General features: G+C 40.9%; 1 protein-coding gene across 2 annotated transcripts in view; it reads right to left on the bottom strand.

Moving 5' to 3' along the window:
• CDH20 (cadherin 20) overlaps positions 1 to 16,254 on the bottom strand; it is a 123,622-nt gene extending 107,368 nt beyond the window's left edge. For both annotated transcript variants that reach the window (XM_017809399.1, XM_017809400.1), the window contains exon 1: positions 15,958 to 16,254. The gene's annotated coding sequence lies outside the window, so the exon portion shown is untranslated. The remainder of the gene's footprint in view (positions 1 to 15,957) is intronic.
• Between the last annotated feature and the right edge of the window lie 2,324 nt (positions 16,255 to 18,578).

Genomic DNA, 18,578 nt, shown 5'->3' with positions numbered 1-18,578 from the left:
TGAATCTGCATGCAACCTGCCACGTGAAGAAATGGGAGAGAAGTGCTTCCAAATAAATCCAGGGATGAAAAGGAAAGATCAGAGGCTGCCCCTAAAAAAAGCAATGAAGAGGAATCCAAAAGCTTTGAACTTTTGCAGTGTTCCCTGCCTGGATTTGACTGGGTGATGCTTGCACACATGCATGTGCACACGGGAGTGGAACCCATGGCCAGAAAGAAACCCAGCATGGGGCTCTGTCCTCATTGAATCCTCCAAAGCAAGGATTTTAACTAGTGGAAGCACTAAGACTGCTTAGTGTTGGTACTTGTTCCTGGTCATCTTTTTTAGCTTGACTGCTTCCACCCGTTCATCATCCCCATTTCTCACACTACTGAGGAGAGGGGCATGGAAGTCGTTAGGCTCTGCTCCCCATGGGGTCATACATCACTGTAGCATCTGAGTGCTTCCTGTAGAGCTTAAAACAACCAACATCTGCTGTGTGTGGTTCTCCCTCTCATCCTACTCCCAAAGGAGAACTGGGTATGCATTGTAGTGTTTTGTTTTGGCAGGACTTTGTTTTCATTGTTTTAAATCTATATGCTGCCATATGTTTGGAAGTAAAAAAAAAAAGGCAGCACCTTTCTTGTGAGGGAGAAGATGGTGGGGTTTGTGATGGTCATTCATTTCTGAAGGAGTTAATGCCAAGGTCTCAATCTGGCTTCCCAGAAGGTGCAGCTTCCTGCTGGCTGCTAGAAAGGTGCAAACTTCACAGACTGTCACAGGGAGATAAAGATGATCACATCTTTTCTGTGTATAAAACTGGTTCAAGATCAGCTTTGAGCACTTGCCTACCTATCACAACATTTTAAAAGAGCCTGTTGCTATATTATATTACATGCTAGGATAATACATAGCAACACCTACTCCATCTATCACTGGCTTTTTTGATTTTCTTTTCTGATTAATGTCATGTCACCTAGAGGTTATCTCCAAACAGGGAAGCCAAGAAGAGAGGTTATCAATATAAGTTTTGAAAAATGTTAAGTGGGTAAATGCGCTGTTACTGTGGAAGGATTTAAAGGATTTTGCATGCCTTCAGTTTGGATCGGGAAAGAAGTACACAAAGGAAGCGCATGCCGCTTTTTCAGCCTTGTGTCTTTGTCTTTCTTCGGGTTGGACAAAATAGTACTTCTACATTTCAATTCTGTAGATGACCTCAGGCTAAAAGCACGTGTAATAGCAAGCCCACTTAAGGGTCATTTTCAAGCACGACAGGGAAACAGAAGGCTATGAAAGAAGATGGATATATGGCATAACTGCAGTGCAAGGATCTAATTTAGATCATCAGCAGAAAAAATAGCACTAACACATTAGTTGGATAAGTCTTCAGTGGATAAAAATGAGAGGGCAGGACCTTTCATCCTGCATTAGGAGATTGTCATTTGCACTTTCCTGAAGCCAAGCAATGTTTGGAATTTCCTGCTTCTCATCCCACTGGAAGAGCTCATCTCACTGGGAAAGACTGATTCCCAAATGCTCATTTCCCAGAGTTAACTTTTATAGAATGCGGGTATTGGAAAGATTTAATATTGAAGATACTCTTCTGCATAAAGGACACTTTAGAACATAGGTTCAGATGACTGGGATTTCTCCAGTCTTGCACATACACACACGCACACACACACACACACACAGAATTATGGCTGCAACCTCGCTCCAACTATAAAGTCTAGATTAGCTAGGGATCATTTGAGAGAAATGTAGCAGTACCTATTATTTGTCCTTTTACAAGAGATTTAAGATAGAATATTTACCATGATCATACAATTTTTGTATCAGATTGAAAAACAAAATTTCCATCTTGCAAAAAGTTTTAGTGTTTGACATTTCTCCCCAGGCAGGATAAAAAGCCCAAATAATGCATTTTATCTTTCCAGGGATTTTTTAAAAATCAATTTAAAACGGCAAAAATTTTAACTTCTATGTTATGAAATGGGTCATCTTAAATTTTCAGGAATAAAATTTTTAGTTTTGTGGAGAAGGAGGGTTGTGGTGATCTTGCTCCTTTGCTCCACTCTAAATGGCCACAACTGGGAACTGACATTTTTGACCCACTTATCTCTATTCTATGGATCCCTCTTCCCAGCCAGAATTAGAACCTGACCAGGTATGACAATCTCATGGTGTGGCTGTTCCCAAGATGTTTCACACCAATGAAAAATCTCATTCCAAATACAAAATATATGTGCCAGCCAGATTTTCCTCTGTTGAGTATTTTGCTAAAAGGTCTATTTTCCCTATGAACATTTTCAAATTTCATGAACAACAGGAAAATACTTAATTGGACACTTTTGTGATCAAAACTAGTTATTTTATTACAACTTGCTTTTTGAATCCTTTGAGTGGACTATCAAGGGTAAGAACACTAGTATCAAGCTAGAGTCTCAGTGTGATGTGTAAACAAGGAAGGACTTTAAAAAAACATTTGAAATTAATCTTTCTTCACAGCCTCAAGTTTTAAGAGTACTATTTATAAGCAACTTTTTTCATCATTCTTTTCATAGCAAAGTTGGTTTTAAAAATTATTTTACTCCTGGGTATCAAGAAGCACACTGAAACACTTTTCTGTAAAACTCTTAATAAGGTAGAGACCTCATTGGTAATCTGTACAAGGCCTATCGTGATGGATAGAATAACCAAGTCAAAGGGCAAGGGGGTCATCACTGTAACAAAACAATTACAGTAAATGAATAAAAAAAAAATTCGGAGATCATCAAGCAATCAAAAATCAGTTGCTTACTATGAATAAAATTCAGACCCTCTTTGAGTGAAACCTCATTCTTATTTCACCAGCATAACCCCATTGAAAGCAGTAAGCTTGCATTACTGCATCAAAGAGCAGAATAATATAGAGACATGCCATGTTGTAAAAATTTTTTACATCTTTCTTTCAAATATTTACATGGGTCATTGTCTCAGACACCAGTCTGTCCTGAGACAGTAAATCCTGGATCTTTAAAATAGATAGGATCTAATTAAAACTAGAATATGACCTGAGGAAAGATCTCTCTCCACTTAAATCACATTGTTTTCACTGTTGTACTGGTGTAAATGGTATTTTTATGTATGTGTCCAGAAGAGAACTCAACTGCAATATTTCTTTTCTACTGCTGAAATATTAGCATTAAAAAGGCAGTATTTTACAAAAGTCATATAAACATAGTGCCTCCAACACAATCAATTTTGTTGGAATTATTTTACACTGTCCTTCATCCTTGAAATTATATCCCTTCCGTTGTGGAATGTTTTAAAACTTAAGAAAGTTATTTCAAGTAAGATTCAACAGTATATTAACTGGTAAAAATCAAAGTACTCCTTTTTCTCCCCAAGCCCAGAAGAATTAATTTTGTTGCCACTAAAGAAGAACAGACACCCAGCGTTTGAATAGGAACTGACCTAATATTTCTGAAAACTCTGCCTGCAATTAGCTTCTTGTAAGAGCCATCTTTCAAGCAGTCTTTTTCTGCCTCTGAACTCCAAAAGTGGCTCATCTGATCCAGCAAAATTAGGATATTAATAGAGAACCATTTATCAAGCTCGATGGGTTTGTTAGAGGCACACTTGCCTAGTTAACCAACACTGTCATGGTATCTTTTAAAGCAGAAGATATTGTTAAGGCCCTCCTTATTATTTCTACTCCAGGTTTTTTACCCTGGCGTCTCTTCAGCAGTGGGCTGGAAGCAGTGCTGCCCTAGGAGGTGGTGCTCAGACAGTAGAGGGTCTCCTCAGAAAGGGAGCCCTTCTTGACTATGGGGTGATGTGACAGCCTCATCCTAAGATGTCGAGATGTCCAAAGGGATGCCTGTTACATCGAGGTTTACACCTGCCCTCAGCTTTCCACATGTGGCATCAGTGGTGAGTGTCCAAAGCAAGGAAGGCTGCTGCCCTCCTGACCCCTGGATAGCAGCCCATGTCTCAGAAACTGTGGCCTAGTTTGAAAAGAGGAAAACAGATGGTGAATTGGGACAGCAAATTCATGGTACAGGGTTGGGAAGTAGGGGGCTGACTCCAGCGTTTAGCTTCTCTCCCACCTTCTTCCTTTATGGCCCACACTGTTCTCTGGGCTTGTTCTACTTTCACTGTGCCTTGTGTTTTTAGTCCATTAGTCAGAATGTGTTCAGCAAATTTTTGGTTTTCTGGATGCATTCTCCTTCAAGTAAAAACAGCAATTTTTTTTTTTTTTTTACCAGAAACATATGAACTTCAACATTTTCCAGAAAAAGGTTTCTCAGATCAAGGCTCTTCCTTGTGACTTTGAGAGACATAAATGAAAATCTTGACCTCTTAATTCCTAAATGTGATCACTCTGACAGCTCTTTTGTCTGAGAATTTTCTAAAGGCTTTGGTTTCCTTCTAAAACATGACGATTTTGAAATGGTGCTTCAGTTTCAGAAACCTAAACCCAGTGCATTTCTTCAAGCACTCAAATCCACTGTGGGGACAAAAGCTGTTCTATCAGGAGAATGGGAACTAAACTCAAACATTTCTCTTATCTAGACATATAATCCCATTAGATTGTGAACCTTTGGCTTTGCCAGTAGGGTGTCTAACAGTAACAACAGTTGTGCTAAGGCTGGATACTTCTCCCACTCCATCTCTGCCTCCTTTTTCATTCAGATTCACTTGGCTGTGCCTGCAGCTCTCATCTATTGGCACCAGTTCTGCCCAAGTTTCAGATAAAGCAGCACCATTCTTCGCAGTCCTTTTCCTTAAACATTTAATGTCACATCTGTGATTTTTCTAGTTCCATTTTTTTTTGAGACAGGAATATTGAGGTTATCTCAATGATGTTGACAATACCCCACACATGGCAGAGGACAAGAGGATAAAACACTGTGAACACTGCCTCTTCCCCCTTTCCCTTTTTACTTCCTGTAAACATTACTGGAGAAGATTGTACTGCAAAGTCATAAATAAAGAATACTTGTCAGAAGCTATGATCCTAAAATATTCTAACGCTTTGTTTGTGTTCTCTCCATAAATTGTTTATTGGTCAATATGGACAGAATTTGCAAACGTAGCCTCCTTTGAAATTTGCTGATATTATCTCCATTCTAAATACTTTCATGTAGTATTAAGCTTTAAAAAAAAACCACTTTCTACCCTTTTTTCATTGATGAGAAGTTTTCTAATGCTGAACATTCAATTATGTATCATCACTTTACCCTGTGTTTCTCATCCTTAAGGAGATGGTTAGCATAAAAGGAAAACTGTATGACTGTTACTAAAGTTGGAGGTAGGGTTACACAGTGGGGGTATGCTTTTTGACTGGTCTTAATCTGTACAGCAAAACAAATCAGAAAAGAAAAATTTCAGTATAAAATACGTCTCTTAATTTGTATTCTACCTCACTACATCACGTAAATATTCTTCAGCTAACAGACTGATGTTGTGAAATGGTACCCTGATGAGTAAATTATCACAGAAAGAAGTTCATCAAAGCAATGATTTCAGACATGTGTCTGAATAGCCCGTGAGCATACAGAACGGAAGACATCTCTTTAGCCAGAGAAGCCACCAATCTTTAACAAAGAAACAGACTTTCTTCTAACTCTCCTGGAGCATGGCAGTGCAGAGGGTCTTCCAATAACACAATTATCCTCCATAGGATGATATTTTAAATCAGACGTTAGGTGGTTCAATCTCCTCTAGATTGTTCCTAAAGAGGCCACAGAAAGACCAATAGATGTAGATAATGGTTGATGGATCGGGTATTTACAGCCAGTAAGTCAAATATGTTATGACATTTGGTAATTGCCTCTTTAATAAATAACTTGTTAAGTTCCTGGAGAAAAGAAGGTAATTTATCTCAGAATAAAAACAGTTTTGGTCCACCAACTCTTTGAGGGCAATTTGGTAGGTAAATGTAACTACATGGGGAATTTAGATGCTCAGTGGTCATTAAAAATTATGGGAACTTAAGTGTCCAGATCCTATAGTAGTTTCAAAACTCTTATCCATTTACTGCTGGGACAATTACTTTCTGCCCACTGCAGAGGTATTAACACTGAAACACTCAGAAACAAGAAAGAGAACAAATTGCATAAAACCCCAATGCCAAATGGTTATCTGTGAGCATTTTACTGATGTTTTACTAAATTGACACATGAAGAAGAAAACAGAACACCTTATAATTTATTTTTGATACTATAATTATTGACGTTTCAACAAAACAAGGGCTTCATAGTCAAAGGGTTGATTTGCAATAGGATTAAAGTGGCAACAGATTTTAGTCAGAATGCATTTTTTGAGGCTAGGAATTTGTAGTAAAAAATTAACACCTACATGCCACACATTATTATATATGTTTGTTATGCATAAATGCTTATACAGCCCAGTAAGGGATTACAGAGATGGTGTAATGGAGCGCTTTCTCCCAAAGGTGAGAAACAAATGAATGAGATGGAGATAGCTAATAGTAGTAGAGAAAAGTTATTAGCTATACTGGTATCACTACTGTTAGCCATGGTTGATTCATTGCCTCACTAATAGTCACATATTTAGCAGGTTGTAACACAAATTAGTCTTTAATGGGAGCTCCTTCCATTGCCCAGCAGGATAGCAAGCAAGAAGGCACTTAAAGAGCTACAATGGGCCAAACAGGCAAGGGAAACAGAGAGGCAGAAGCTGACAGCTCATTGTTGACCTGCTTTTTTTTCTTTTTTTTTTTTTTGACCATTATCTCTCATTTGAATCCAACATCCAGTTTCTTCATCCTGCACTTCATGCTGAGTTGTACCATGGGCAACAGTCAGCACTGGCCCACCTAATAGAGTGGATCCTCAACCACGGCATGTTTTACACAGTGCCCTTAGTGGTGGAGCTGAACTTACCCTAATGAGGATTTAGCCTTTTCCAAGACTATACTACACAAAAAAGGTTTAGCTATGATTCAGTCTAACATTTTTGTACAATAGTTCCATTTGGTATATAGCCCTAGTATCTACAACACATTGCTTACAGACACCTTCCTCTTGGCATATTGATCAGCTATAACCTGAAACCACATGCAAATCTAGGAATCTGATTTTTTTTTACAACCCCGCTCCAATGTCCTCTACTCATCCCAGAGACTTACTGTGGTATCCAGATCCTGTTATTCCAATCTCTATCTGTTACCACAGACTCCTCTGCTTTCTGCCATGCTTATTTACAACCCTGTGGAATGGTATATTTGCCTTCTTTTCGTATTAGTCTGTTTCCAAGACAGAGCCAAATTCTACACTTGCTACCAATCAGAGCTGTCTTTTTTTGTCTCTGTTATTTTATGAAGACATTTGTCATTTCTTTCTGTCTGCTTCACTATATAAATCCTCTGGTTTCTTGCCCTCCTGCAGCTTCTTCCTCTGTTCAGTCTCGGCAAGGTTTTGTTGCTATTATCATCATTTTCTTTCAGCATGCTCTCTGTCCTCTTGAAGGCTGGTTTGACAGATCCTCTCCTGTCATCTGTTTGAAGGTTGATTTCAGCTCTTCCTTACAGCACTGTGCCTATGTGCCTCCTCCGCTGCAAATGTTTAGTGTGGAGCTTGTTCCACCAGATCAGCTTCTTGTGGCTCTTTCTCCTGAGGAGGGTCACCAGAATGTACAAGGCTGTGGGCCACAGTGCTGGTCTGATAATATCAATAGCTGACTGCTACCTTTCCAGTAGGCCTGGTAGCTCTTCCCCTTGTCATTACCAAGGGCATGCACTAGTCATTTGACAGGATCTCCACTGGGTGTCCAGAAAAGATGTTTAGGCTTGCTATCAGAATAAATTAACCAGCTTGTGCTCGCTCCTCCTTGCCGTAGAGAGACGATCATGAGGAGCAGGCACTCCAATTGTTTGCATGGTGACTGTACATTTCCATATCACTGAAGGAGACAGTGCAGTGGCTCACTCAGGAGATAAGACACTAGTTGGTTGATGCATGCAACCCTCTTCTGACACTGAAAGAAACTGAGTGTCCAACTAAAATAGACACCACTGATACACAGTTTTCCCATACCTCCCTTTCTGGGAAGGCATTTGTCTGCCCTTCACAAGTCCTTGATGAGGAGTGCTGATTTCCTCCTTATTTCTCTACTCTTCTTTAAAAACACATTTTTGTTCTGAAGCCTTTATATATTATACCTACAGGTCAAGCAATACCTAATATTTACTTGAACAGTTAATGTCCTCCAGATTATGCATGGATTGGAGGATGCTTGGGGCAAAACTTCAAATTTTATTTGAAGAGAAACACTTCTTTTCATTAAGGAAGCTCCCTCTTGGAGAAGTAAGTCCCCTAATTCTCAGAGAGTGTCATCAGAATTTCATCTGTTAAAGCACTTCTATCCTCTTCAAAAGTATCTTAAAATTAAAAAATAGACTAATTTCAGCAATAGGCTAAGCACACAGAAAGTACTCCATAATCTGGTGAAGTAGCTATATTATTCTTAAGAGACTTGCCAACTAGTGATCTACTACTGCTATTTTAATTTATGTAACATCATGATTGCAACTCTAAATTAAACTCATACAGGCAAAAAAATTTATAGTTCAGCCTTTGCCTCAATCCTTAACTTTCTTTGCTGTAACAAAGTGACATATTGCAAGAGCTCTTAGCAGTGTCTCACAATACCTAGGCATGTACAAAGGTTAATTACTCTATTGGGTTTGCATGACAAGGTTTTGAGGGGGGGGGCACAGGGATGCTTTATGTGAGAAGCTGTTAGAAGCTTCCCCCATGTCTGAGAGAGCCAATGCCAGCCAGCTCCAGGATGGCCCCATGGCTGGCCAAGGCTGAGCCCATCGGCAATGATGGCAGTACCTCTGTGATAATGTATTTAAGAACAGGAGAAAAAACTCCTGTGCAGCAGCAGTCAGAGAGGAGAGGGAGAATATGTGAGAGAAATAACCCTGCTAACACCAAGATCAGTGAGGAACGGGGGAAGGAAGTGCTCCAAGCACCAGAGCAGAGATTCCCTCGAACCTGTGGTGAAACAGGCTGTCCCCCTGCAGCCTGTGGAGATCCATGGTGGAGCAGAGATCCACCCACAACCCCTGGAAGACCCCATATCAAAGCAAGTGGATGCCTGAAGGAGGCTGTGACCTCAATTGGAAGCCCACCCTGGGGCAGACTCCTGTCAGAACCTACTGACTTGTGGAGAGAGGAGCCCATGCTGAAGGCAGCCCATGGTGGCAGGACTTTTGGTGTGGCAGGGAACCCACACTGGAGCAGTTTGTGAAGAACTGCAGCCCACACAGGAGAAGTTTGTGGAGGACTGCCTCCTGTGGGAGTGACTCCATGCTGGAGCAGGGGAAGAGTGTGAGGAGTCCTCCTCCTGAGGAGGAAGGAGAGACAGAGACAATGTGTGATGAATTGACCCGAGCCCCAGTTCCCCATCCCCCTATGCCACTGGGAGGTAGAGAAATTGGAAGTGAAGTTCAGTCTGGGGAGAAGTGCTGTGTAATAAACTAATTTTCCCAAGTCAAGTCTGTTGTGATGGTAATTGGTGAGTGATACCCCCTGTCTTTACCTTGACCTGTATTTTCATTGTATTTTCTCTTCCCTGTTCAGCTGAGGGGAGGGACAGAGTGGCCTTGATGGGCACCTGGGTCCAGCCAGGGTCAACACACCACAATTACAATTACTGATTTTTTACCTTTGATTTGCTAAAAGGAATCACGTAGAAGAATTAAGCCCTGGTGTGGTCTCAACTTGAAAACCTTTAGCACTTGGGCTATGCTGTCAAGGGCTGCATAGTTCAGCAGGGCAAACCCTCCACTATTCAGTGAGTGCTTACTCCATTGGATATCTACACAAAAGCATGAAGAGCATCAGTCCTTCTGAAAAAAGTATAATAATATACAGAAAGGTCTTACTGAGAAACAAATTCACATGCTCTTCCCAGGGGCCCCATGGCACCCTAGCCAGCTCTATTCTTACCCTCTTTGGTGAGGACATGGACGTAAACTAATGGCATGGGCCCACAAGAGCATCTCATGGGCCCACTTTGAGAAAAACCAGGAGATGACACAAAGGCAAAAAGGAGAAAATCAAGAGGGAAATTGAGAAGGCAGTCCTGTAACCCAAACACTTCCATGTTTCTCTGACTCCAGCTTAAGCTTGTACTGGTTACGGTTTAGAGTATCAACCCTTGCATGCTCAGGTTTTTGAAGAGCTGTTACAAAAACCATCTCAGACAAACACTTTAAACATACAGAATACATTTGGTAGTGTACCTTGAATTTATTTCTTAGCATATGAATTATACTTATGCTTTTCAAAGCAAAAGAAGTAATTTAAAAATTATTAGAACCTCCTGTGACTGCATGAAATGCTCTTTTCATCCATTCAGTCTTCCAATGAGGACCCCATTCAACTCTTTCATGACAGTTATGGTTTTTCAAGTCTGCAAAAACTCTTCAAATGGGGGTTCTATCTTTTGGAATGCCATCATGACACGGTTGGTAGTGTTGTAGCTGGTGAATTTTAAGTGTTTAGCTTGCAGATGAAATGTATGTAAGTATGTTAAAAATTCCTCTGAAAAAAGTAGGTCTTATACATGTGTTGCTGTCAGTTTTCATAGTTCTATGCCTTTTTTAATTACCCAAGGCATTCTGATTACAGAGCTACAAAGTAATCTATTTAAAGCTGGGTTTTACAGTGATCTAATGGGCACAAAAACCATATGGAATTAGAAAACATTTACTTCTCTTCCCCTTCTCCTTATATTGCCAAATATATTTAATCAAACTTGTTTTAAAAACAAATATTCCCAGGGTAAGGACTTTCATATCAACTTCTGGTTGTTTCTGTTGAGTTATAAACCTCTGGCAATTTTTTTCCTACTGAAATGTAAATGATGACATATCGTTAACTAGGAGCATCGCACCACTAAAATACTAAGACGTGTCTTGCTTGCCTCAAACTTCCCTTTCTGTAAGTGCAATGCCTTAGAGGCAGCAGTGTTTAAACGGTACAAAGTACTCTACTAGCACAAGCCTGAATCTTTATTTAGGAGAACAAGCTCCACATTCTTCCCTGCTACCACAGTATATGGGCATGTTCGGCTACTCCATAAAACACGCTCATACACTATTACTGTCTAAACCAAGGTACAGTACTGACATGACAGATTCATGTTCCCAGCTGTGACATAAGGGCTCTTTGACAATACCACAGTGAAAGCCCTATTAAGAAAACATGTGCCGGACAGTGCATCTGATGTAGTTAAATGCTATAAAAGATTTTCCAGGTGTTAATGAGCTACATGAGTAGAATGAAAATGAGATGGACCCATGTGCTTGGAAATTCTCAAGAAGCAGGACTCAGGCTCTCAGAGAGATGGACAAACAGTGCTTTATAACCACCACCAGCCATGCTCTGCACCTGACCACACGAGGTGATGAGCAACCCTGACTATTCACTGGGGAAACTGTTCATTGAGGGTCGTTTTCATGGGAAAAGACAGACTTTCATGTCTTCCTGCAGTTTACTACATCCTTTTACTTTGCTCCGTTTGTGAAAAAGCTCTAGCTATTTTCCTCTTTTTAAGCATTTTTTTATCCCAAAGAGAAGGAAAACATTATGCCTGTTACTTCATTTCTTTTTCTTAGTTTTATGAGGGATTCATCTTGACCCAGTATAGATAAGAAACTGTCATTTAACTCATGTCAAAGTGTCACTACTTAGAGTTTAAGATTTTAAAGTACAGAAATACAATCTATTGCGTACTTTGAAACAGAACTGATTGAAATTTTTTAAGGCAATGGTAGTGGTTTAGGGTATATTCCTTTAAGCTAGTATAAAATCTTATGTATGGACTGTCCTGAGAATTTCAACCACTGATACTTCAGAGTATGTCCATGTTATTTTGTACATCAGCTACCTACAGGAGAATTGTTTATTCATATAATCTGTTGACTTTATAGAATATTGTTTTATTTCTTTAGCATGTGTGAATTCTATGGTTACTGTCCTTGAGGAGATAAGTTTTGTCTACATGTGACATGTACAGTGAGGGAAGGCTGCAATGCAGATTTTCACATGCTATTGTGACCACAATTTCAGTCTTACTTCTGGCATGCGACTGTATCTAGGAAAAAAAAAGATAATTTTGTCTCCGTGCTAATTTCAGCCTGATTTTTCTTGAAGGGGAAGCTTCCACTAATACAAGAACCAATGGAGTCTCTCTTCTCAGAAGTTAATTTAGAACCACCTATTTTATTTCCCACAGACAAGTGAGTACTATTTTATCTTTCATTTCCAATCTAAATCTCAAGTCATCTACCCACTCTTCCAGTATCCCAAGAGAGTTACTTAAATTAACTTGGAGAACTAAATTTTCTTAAAGGCGTAAGAAGAAGGAGGAGAGAATAAGCAAACCAGTCTAATAACACATTGACAGAGATGCTCGAAATTCATGTCTTAAGGGTTAAAATTCCTCTGGCTTGCCAGGTGTTCTGTGCAAATGCTGCATTCATACAATGTAGTATCTGACCATTTAACCATATGTCAAACAATCTCTGCTATGACAACCAGATGTAGACATTGCCATGGAATGAAATTATCATTTTATTAATTACCCTTTAATTAGTTGATACAGCAGAGAACATGCAGTAATTTAGTCATAATTGGCCTGACTGAGACTCAATACTTAAAGGAATGGAATCTGTTTGTGAGACTACTTGTTATGAATAACAATTATATCTGTGACAATGCAATTTTATTATGAAGATGTACTATGCATTTCAAACAACTTTTAGGTATAAGAGACAGCATCCAGGATTTAACTACAATTTGATGGAAAATATTTTCCTTGACTAAAAATGTATAATCTTCTGTGTATTTTGCAAAACATGTTATAACAATGCAAGAATGTCCTCTTACCTAACTTACTGTGATGACCAAAGTGTGTTTTCAATCCATTTTATTACCATTCAATCCATTTATTAGAAATGAGGAGCCACTTGCACTTCAGACTCCTCTCAAAATCTTTTTATTGCTCTTCAAATTATTTTACAGTTTAACATGGCATTTGTGCAAGAGGTACACTATGCAAATGTTTAGAAACATTCCCTGATAGAACATTGCAAGCAGAAACTTGAGCAGAGTATCTTACATGATCATTTGTCGCTATACTTTTTGGATTTCTGTAAGAAGAGTAGAACATTCTTAGGTTTCTCAGAGTACATTGGTGCAAGTAAAGTTACCAACATCCCTCAATAGACTGTACCAGTAAGTAAATGTCTTGAAGACATTCTTTCAATACAGCTTGCTATTAAATCAGGAATACTCTTCACAGACAGAATACTGAGTATCACTGTAGTAGGGGAAAGCACATTAAACAGCTTAATAAAAATGCTTGTAAAGTGGATCTTACCGTTTGCCCTTTCATGCCCAGTTGTTAAGAGATGTTTTTACCACCACTTCTGAAAAAATTCTGGAGCTATCATTCTGTCCTTGCTCTTCTAAACTCTATGACCTCAGCAAAGACAGCAGTGTTTTATAGTAGTTGTGGAATGTTAGAAGGACAACATGCTTCATATTTTCTCCACTTGTTTTTCCACAGAAATCTCAGAAAATGCAAGTCAAAACCTTCAACAAATGCAGCTTCAACAAAATATAACAAGTTGCTTTGCTTTTCAGAGTCAAATAAAACTTCCCCTCTTTTTTTTTTCTGTGATGGGTAGCTCCTAGATTTCTGCATGTGCAGTGACAGAAATTATACTTAACTGAATTAATTTTAAAATCTTGCCCAATTCCAGTATGTTTATTTATATATTTATGATGAATGGGCAGGCTACATAGCTGTCTCCCAGCCAAATAAGTCTTTCACATACCTATTCTAACGTCAAGGAAGTTATACAAAGGATGAGTCTTTTCCTTTACAATTTGACTATGAGCAATTTTTTTACTTTGTTTAAATGACTATGGACTGCTTTTAAAGGTTTTTTTTATTATTCTATTTTTAAACATAACATCTTTCTATCCTTTTTAAGAGTTAATTCACAATAATTCTTCTTTAGCGAGAATGTATGTGTGTATATGTATATATATATATATGTATGGAAAAACATGCTATATAAGAAAGCAAAACATTTTTTGCCTAGGGTGCCATCTTCCAGTTAATATCAGAAAGTCATATTCTATCACTTGTAAGTGCATCTTGCTCAACAACTTATCACCACCTCCAGTACGAAAAGCACACAGGTTGTAACTTCCTGCTGTGTCACAGGGAATTGCTAACACAGCATAACAAGAGATCATTTCATTAGATTGCCACAAGAGTCACTGCTGCAAGAAACTTGAGTGGAACGAGAACACAATCACAGTGTTAAGAACTCAAAACAGTTTACCATTAAAGCCTTGTGTGCCTGCTTGAGAAATGTCTTAGAGCAGCACAAAAGCTGGCACCATTAGCTTTCATCCCTGCTGAGCTGGCAATAAAGTGCACACATAAGTAAAATGCATTAATTGGTATTAGTCAATCTAGTTAAGATGTTCATTCTCCAGGCATCTTCAGATTTCATTTCCATAAAATAGGATTTCTTTAAGTCTCATAACTTGATTTGGTCCAGCCCAAAATGATGTCGACACAGTGGCAGCAAAAGCACAATTACACCCCAGCTTTACAAAGGTGTTGTCTATCTAAATATACCGGGACCCACGTGCTCCCAGTCTCTCTCACACACACACACAAAAGCAACCCACATTAAAAAAAAACCAAAAACCTGCAGAATAGGAAAAAGTGATACATTTTCCGATCATTTTCCTATTGCTATTCTTCCTCCCTTTCCCCCGTATTTTTCCTACTGTGCACGACTGATTACTGCACTTTAAGATCAGAATGAACAATTAACTGCCTAATTATTCCAGTCACACCATGCCACAATGAAATCTTTATTCAGTGTTTACAGCAATCTTTGGCAGAGACTGTCTTGCTGTTTTTAAACCAAGAAGAACTGCTCCCTTTGGCTCCCTTCAGCATCAGCTGCCTGGGTTTCAGAGCTGGATGCCAATAATCAGCCTCCTCTTTTTCTTCCAAAGTAGCTATTTTTTTTTAAGGGTGAAAAGACCTATTCTCATCAACTCCCCATATATTCTGCCTGATTTATGTCCCAGCCACTGGGTCTCTTCCTTCCGTATCTTTTAACATGTAGCATTTACCCCGCACCCCTCCGCGCCGCTCCCGCAGCGCCCGCCGAGCCCCGGAGCCCCCGGACACCCCCCGGAGTGGGGGGGCCGCTTCTTCCTCGGGAACCACGGCGAGGGGGCGGGGGGGATAGTTTCCATCCCCTGCTGCATAGCATCCACACATGCACAGCTTTTTCCATAGGGTTTTCTCGTTCTGCGGAAATCCCCGAGGCTGCTCCCCGGCTTCTCGCCCCAGGAAAGTTGGAGGGAGCTGCTCCGTGCCCCGGGCGTCTCCTTCTGCCCCCTCTCTGTCTCTCCGACCTGCTCCCGGTTCCCGACGGGCAGCCGCGCCGCCGGGACGCTCCGTGCCCTTCTCTGCCCGGCCCTGCCCGGCTCTGCCCGGCTCTGCCCGCCTGGCAGTGCACCTGCAGACAGCGGGGGAAGACTGTCCCAGGCAAACTCCAGAGCGACCCAGTGTGGGCTCGCTCCGTTCCCTACCGCCTCCTCCTCGCCCTCTGACTGTGGTTGGACAGCTAGGGAGTCGGGGAAAGGAGAAAAAAAATAATAAAAGGAACAACTAAAATTTATATAAAAAAAATAAAAAATCCAAAACCCTCAGAAGAAAAAGAAGAAAAAGAAGAAAAAGTAAAGGAGAAAAAAGAAATTAAAAAAAAAGAAAGAGAAAAGGAATGGGGAAAAAGAAGAAAGAAATAAAAGAAACAAAAATAAAGAGAAAAGAAAAAGGGGAGGGGAAAGAGAGGAAAATGAAAAAAAAAAAAACCAGAAGGAAAAGTCCGCGAGGGAGAGCTCCGGTTACCTTGCAGTGTGGAGGACCTCCCGGCTGCCTTCCTGGCGACGGGACTTCCCTCCTCCGCCGGGTGCGCTCCTCACATCACCGCGCCCCCTGTTCCGCTGCCGCGGAGGGAGCTGCCGCTCGCTCCTGCCTCTGGCTGCGGAGGGAGGCTGGGCTGGGGGGGGCTGCGCGGGGCTGTGCGGTAGAGGAGGAGGAGAAGGAGGAGGAGGAGGGAGCCCCGAGGCCACTCCGCTCCCCGGAGCTGCCCTCGCTGGCAGTGGCCGCCTCTGCCCCTGGCTCGGCTGCCCGTGGATATCGCGGCAGGTCCGACGCTACTGCGGGGACTTGCGAGAGGCGATTGGTGCCGGGGAGCTGCGCCCTCCTGCGCCGCCCCCCCTCCCGCCCTCCTTCTCGGGGAACCCCCCCTCCCCAGCTGTTGCCCCAGGATCCCACGCAGCTCCCCGGCTGTGGAAGAGCAGCCCCGTGTCTCCCTTCTGCGGGGCTGGTTACATCTGGGGAGGATCATCAGACAGGCTGCCAGAGAATGGGCTGCTGAGGTAGACCAAAAGTCACACCAGAGGGACCAAGCATTCATTTAAGAAAAAAGGGTACAGAGATGAAAGCTGAATTTCTTTAGCAGGCTCGATTTTAGTTAATAAACATCCTGAGACTAATGTCAGAGCTACTTCTACGAGGCCGAACAGTACAGTTTCCTGAAGGATTTGTGTAAGACTTTGGAAAAACAACCAAACAATAAAGGGGTTTTACATCCACTTCTAAAGATCATTTTAGTGTTCATAAAAGCTGCCAGGCTTGCTGAAATATTCCCCATCCACAGAACAACAGCAGCAAAGACAGCGGCGGGACAAGGCATCCTTTCTGCCTACCAGGTCTCTGAATCTTGACCTGAAGCAACTGGGAGGGCAGGTATTTCTTGTGCCGTCCCTGTGCTAGCCTTCATCTTTCTGCACAGACTGGAAAGGCAGCAAACTTGTACCAACTTTGATGATGTGTATGTGTGAAAAAGATAGGGAAACTTGTCCACTTGGGTGTGAGAAGGTTATTACCTCTCTAATAGCTCCCTGTAGTAATAACTCCATTTCACTGCCAGCACAGAGCCCATTCCCCATCTCAGTTAAATTGGTAAATCTCAAGCAACTTCACTAAGCTCGGAGCAGAGCTGTGCCCCAGCAGTCTGTGGCCAACCCAGTGACTGGCAGTAGGAGACTCTAAATCGCATTATTGATTAGCTGGGACGCTGCCAGTCCCTCAACAATTAGATCTTGAGATGAAGATTCAGATTAGAAGTCAAGATTTGGTTTGGATTTTTTTGTTAGTTTTTTTTTTTCTTCTCTTCAGATTTACATGAATGATTATTTGCAGAACTAAGGTCTCACTGGCTAGTTTTCTGGCCTTGCATTTTTCATATTGATCGTAACATAGTCACTTCAGCATTATGAAAGAAAAAGGGCAGTCAGATCTCTGGAGAGAAGTTGTTGGAAGTTTGTATGCTGGCAAAGTGCCCAAAACAAATGATGAATTACAGCTATGATAAATGAATATTTAGGTGTGTTGGGAAGCCTTACGATGCTCTCACAGTTTCCTCTGTGTTCATCTTTGGGCTTCTGTGGCTGATTGAGCATTTTTAGTGTAACAGTCTGAGGAGGCAGAAATGGCCTTCGTCAGCATCCCTGGTCAGCCTCAGAGACTTGGCACACTTTTGATAATGACAAGGTAAAACATGCCTTATCCTCAATACCACTTCTCCCTAATACTAGGACAGAATACCTGTAATAATCTCCTGGAAAGTTATCAGTACACCATTGCTGCTGGGAGTCTGATTGCAAGAGCAACGACCTCTTCCTAGAATCGAGCTGGTTACTGAATCAATGCACTTGCTTCCTGTAGTATACACACATATCTCCACTTCTCTGCTTTAATATAGGATACTCAGAATAAGTCTGATTATAATCTTAAAGGCTAAACTGATGCCACTTGAAAAGTTTGCATTTGAGTGTAGTCTGTGAGTTTGTTTTTACCCCCAAGTTGGACTGCAGTGAGGGGAAAAATATCAGAATAAAATATGTATGACAGCTTTAATGGAATAGCAACTGCAGTGGATGTTCTTTGATTATTGGATGGACCACAGCACCATGAAAATAAAATGCACATACTATCTATTGTTTGAGTTTATAATTTAGGATCAATATATAGTATACAGTGCAACACTCACATATGACACAGAAAACCCAAGAGAATTCTATGATATACAGAGTAAGCACTAGAAAAAAATCCATGCATTTAATTCATGAACACCTCAGTTTCACATATATAGCCAAATGGGTTATCCAAACATTGTGTTTACTAAAGCAGATTTAGCTACACACCCTAAATTCTACCTCATGGGTTGTCTTCCTTCACAGGGACACGTTTCACTAATGTACCTGTGACTTATCTTTTCTAAGACCTGTTACTGTGATATACAGTAAAATAAGATAAACTTACATTATCACTGTTTCATGCTCCCCTCCCCGATACACGGCTGAATCACACAATCTGACAAGTGCTCTCCTGCGCCTCTGAAATCAGAGTTGAGAGTACATTGCAAAGAGTGTGTCCATCAACTCACCCATCTCAGCATTACA

Source organism: Lepidothrix coronata, unplaced genomic scaffold (assembly GCF_001604755.1).
Source record: "Lepidothrix coronata isolate B3197 unplaced genomic scaffold, Lepidothrix_coronata-1.0 Scaffold26, whole genome shotgun sequence".
In the NCBI taxonomy this organism is placed as follows: Eukaryota; Metazoa; Chordata; class Aves; order Passeriformes; family Pipridae; genus Lepidothrix; species Lepidothrix coronata.
Note: the sequence above shows the minus strand (reverse complement) of the source record. Positions and strands in the feature narration are given on the sequence as shown.